This window comes from Arachis hypogaea, chromosome 18 (genome assembly GCF_003086295.3).
Source record: "Arachis hypogaea cultivar Tifrunner chromosome 18, arahy.Tifrunner.gnm2.J5K5, whole genome shotgun sequence".
Taxonomy (NCBI): Eukaryota; Viridiplantae; Streptophyta; class Magnoliopsida; order Fabales; family Fabaceae; genus Arachis; species Arachis hypogaea.
Window position 1 is genome coordinate 103,215,720 of NC_092053.1, and position 4,556 is coordinate 103,220,275.

The following is a 4,556-nucleotide window of genomic DNA, read 5'->3' on the forward strand; positions in this document are numbered from 1 at the left end:
TTCAACTCCAAGAAAGACCTCTACATGTGTAAAGCTCAATGCTCAACCCAAGCACACACCAAGTGGGCCCCGGAAGTGGATTTCTGCATCATTTACTCATTTCTGTAAACCCTAGTAACTAGTTTAGTATAAATAGGACTTTTTACTACTGTATTCACATCTCTGGACGTTTAGTTCTTAGACCATGGAAGCTGGCCATTCGGCCAAGCCTGGACCTTATCACTTATGTATTTTTAACGGTAGAGTTTCTACACACCATAGATTAAGGTGTGGAGCTCTGCTGTTCCTCATGAATTAATACAAAGTACTACTGTTTTTCTATTCAATTCAAGCTTATTCCTTCTCTAAGATATCCATTCGCACCCAAGAACATGATGAATGTGATGATTATGTGACGCTCATCATCATTCTCACCTATAAACGCGTGCCTGACAAACACTTCCGTTCTACATGCAAATAAGCTAGAATGAGTATCTCTTAGATATCTAATACAGAGGACCGAGTCCGAGATATTAGAATCTTCGTGGTATAAGTTAGAATCCATGGATGGCCATTCTTAAGATCCAGAAAGTCTAAACCTTGTCTGTGGTATTCCGAGTAGGATCTGGGAAGGGATGGTTGTGACGAGCTTCAAACTCGCGAGTGCTGGGCGTAGTGACAGACGCAAAAGGATAGTAAATCCTATTCCAGTATGATCGAGAACCGCCAAATGATTAGCCATGCAGTGATAGCGCATTGGACCATTTTCACAGAGTGGATGGGATGTAGCCATTGACAATGGTGATGCCCTACATAAAGCTTGCCATGGAAAGGAGTAGAAATGGTTGGATGAAGACAGCAAAAAAGCAGAGGTTCAGAGGAACGAAAGCATCTCTGCACGCTTATCTGAAACTCTCACCAATGAATTACATAAGTATCTTTATCCTAGTTTATATTTTATTTATTTTTTAATTATTAAAACTCTTAATACATTTGAATCCGCCTGACTGAGATTTACAAGGTGACCATAGCTTGCTTCAAGCCGACAATCTCCGTGGGATCGACCCTTACTCACGTAAGGTTTATTACTTGGACGACCCAGTGCACTTGCTGGTTAGTTGTGCGAAGTTGTGACAAAGAATTAAGATTATGAACGTGCGTATAAAGTTTTCAGCGCCGTTACCAAGGAATGGAACCGTCACGATTTCTGCACACCAAGTTTTTGGCGCCGTTACCGGGGATTGTTCGAGTTTGGACAACTGACGGTTCATCTTGTTGCTCAGATTAGGTAACTTTATTTTAATTTTAACCTTTTGTTTTTATTATTATTATTTTCGAAAAATAAAAAAAAAATTATTTTTCGTTTTTCCCAATTAATTTTCGAAAAATACAAAAAAATTTACAAAATCATAAAATCAAAAATAATTTGATGTTTCTTGTTTGAGTCTAGAGTCAAGTTTTAAGTTTGGTGTCAATTGCATCTTTTTAATTTTCTAAAAATTATTTTCAAAAATTTCATGCATTGCATTCTTCATGATCTTCAAGTTGTTCTTGGCCAGTCTTCTTGTTTGATCTTCATATTTTCTTGTTTTGTGTCTTTTCTTGTTTTTCATATGCATTTTCAATTTGTTAATGTCTAAAGAATAAATTTTTAAGTTTGGTGTCTTGCATGTTTTCTTTTCTTGAAAATTTTTCAAAAATAAGTTCTTGGTGTTCATCTTGACATTCATAGTGTTCTTGCATGCATCACATGTTTTGATCCAAAATTTTCATGCATTGAGTATTTTTGATGTTTTTCTCTTTCATCATTAAAAATTCAAAAATAAAAAAAATTATCTTTCCCTTTTTCACTCATAAAATTCGAAAATTTGAGTTGACTTTTTCAAAATTTTTAAAATTTATTTGTTTCTTATGAGTCAAATCAAATTTTTAATTTAAAAATTCTATCTTTTTCGAATCCTTTTCCAAAATCAAATCTTTTTCAAATTTTCTTTCTTGTTTTCGAAATTTTCAAATTAATTTTCAAAATCTTTTTCTTATTTTTATTCCATATTTTCGAATTCAATGCCAACAATTAATGTGATTGATTCAAAAATATTAAGTTTGTTACTTGCCTAATAAGAAAGGTTCAATCTTTAAATTTTAAAATCAAATCTTTTTGTTTCTTGTTAGTCAAGTAATCAACTTTAATTTTCAAAATCAAATCTTTTTAAATTTCTTTTTCAAATATTTTTCAAATTAAGTTTCAATCACATCTTTTTCAAAACCAATTTCAAAATAATTTCTAACTTCTTATGTTTTTAAAATTGATTTTCAAATATTTTTCAATCAATCCTATCTTTTTGTTTCAATCATATCTTTTTCAAAACTACCTAACTAATTCTCTCTTTCTAATCTTCGAAAATCACCTTCACCTTTTTCAAAATCCCTTTTTAATTAATTAATTATTTTAAAAATTTAATTTAATTTAATTTCAATTTTAATTTTCAAATTTTAAATTTAATTTTAAATATTTTTTTATTTTCGAATTATTCTTCTCATCTCTCACCTCTTTCTATTTATTTATTTATTCACTAACACTCCTCTTCATCTAAGAATTCGAACCTACTCCTCACCCTTGTGTTTGGATTCTCCATCTTCTATTCCTATTTTCTTCTACTCACATAAAGGAATCTCTATACTGTGACATAGAGGATTTTATATTTTCTTTTCTATTTTCTTCTTTTTCATATGAGCAGAAATAAGGATAAGAACATTCTTGTTGAAGCTGATCCTGAACCTGAAAGGACTCTGAAGAGGAAGCTAAAGGAAGCCAAAGCACAACTCTCTGGAGAAAATCTGACAGAAATTTTCGAAAAAGAAGAAACATGGCCGAAAATAATAACAATGCAAGAAAGATGCTTGGTGACTTTACTGCACCAAATTCCAATTAACATGGAAGAAGCATCTCAATCCCTGCCATTGGAGCAAACAACTTTGAGCTGAAACCTCAATTAGTTTCTCTGATGCAACAGAACTGCAAGTTTCATGGACTTCCATCCGAAGATCCTTTTCAGTTCTTAACTGAATTCTTACAGATCTGTGATACTGTTAAGACCAATGGGGTTGATCCCGAGGTCTACATGCTTATGCTTTTCCCGTTTGCTGTAAGAGACAGAGCTAGAGTATGGTTGGACTTTCAACCTAAAGATAGCCTGAACTCTTGGGATAAGCTGGTCACGGCTTTCTTAGCCAAGTTCTTTCCTCCTCAAAAGCTTAGTAAGCTTAGAGTGGATGTTCAAACCTTCAGACATAAGGAAGGTGAATCCCTCTATGAAGCTTGGGAGAGATACAAGGAACTGACCAAAAAGTGTCCTTCTGACATGCTTTCAGAATGAACCATTCTGGATATATTCTATGATGGTCTGTCTGAGTTATCAAAGATGTCACTGGACCATTCTGCAGGTGGATCCATTCACCTAAAGAAAATGCCTGCAGAAGCTCAAGAACTCATTGACATGGTTGCGAATAACCAGTTCATGTACACTTCTGAAAGAAATCCTGTGAGTAATGGGACGCCTATGAGGAAGGGAGTTCTTGAAATTGATACTTTCGATGCCATATTGGCTCAGAATAAAATATTGACTCAGCAAGTCAATATGATCTCTCAGAGTCTGAATGGATTGAAGGAATCATCCAACAGTACTAAAGAGGCATCTTCTGAAGAAGAAGCTTATGATCCTGAGAACCCTGCAATAGTAGAGGTGAATTACGTGGGTGAACCCTATAGAAACACCTATCATCCCTCATGGAGGAATCATCCAAATTTCTCATGGAAGGATCAACAAAAGCCTCAACAAGGATTTAATAATGGTGGAAGAAACAGGTTTAGCAATAGCAAGCCTTTCCCATCATCCACTCAGCAAAAGACAGAGAGTCCTGAGCAGGATCCATCTAGCTTAGCAAATATAGTCTCTGATCTATCTAAGGTCACTTTAAGTTTCATGAATGAAACAAGGTCCTCCATTAGAAATCTGGAAGCACAAGTGGGCCAGCTGAGTAAAAGAGTCACTGAAACTCCTCCTAGTACTCTCCCAAGCAATACAGAAGAAAATCCAAAGAGAGAGTGCAAGGCTATTGATTTAACCATCATGGCCGAACCTACAAGGGAGGAGGGGGACGTGAATCCCAGTGAGGAAAACCTCCAGGGACGTCCAGTGATCAACAAGGAGTTTCCCTCTAAGGAACCAAAGGAATCTGAGGCTCATCTGGAGACCATAGAGATTCCATTAAACCTCCTTATGCCATTCATGAGCTCTGATGAATATTCTTCTTCTGAAGAGAATGAAGATGTCACTAAAGAGCAAGTTGCCAAGTACTTTGGTGCAATCATGAAGCTGAATGCCAAATTATTTGGTAATGAGACTTGGGAAGATGAACCTCCCTTGCTCATCAATGAACTAAGTGATCTGGATCAACTGAGATTGCCTCAGAAGAAATAGAATCATCGAAAGTTCTTAATACCTTGTACCATAGGCACCATGACCTTTAAGAAGGCTCTATGTGACCTTGGGTCAGGGATAAACCTCATGCCACTC

The 4,556-nt window shown here is 35.4% G+C and overlaps 1 non-coding gene across 1 annotated transcript; it reads right to left on the reverse strand.

The window, feature by feature from the left end:
- Positions 1 to 3,239: 3,239 nt before the first annotated feature.
- On the reverse strand, positions 3,240 to 3,347 carry LOC112774833 (small nucleolar RNA R71). The gene has a single exon (XR_003189292.1). It is a non-coding gene; the product is annotated as a small nucleolar RNA R71 (small nucleolar RNA).
- Positions 3,348 to 4,556: the final 1,209 nt, after the last annotated feature.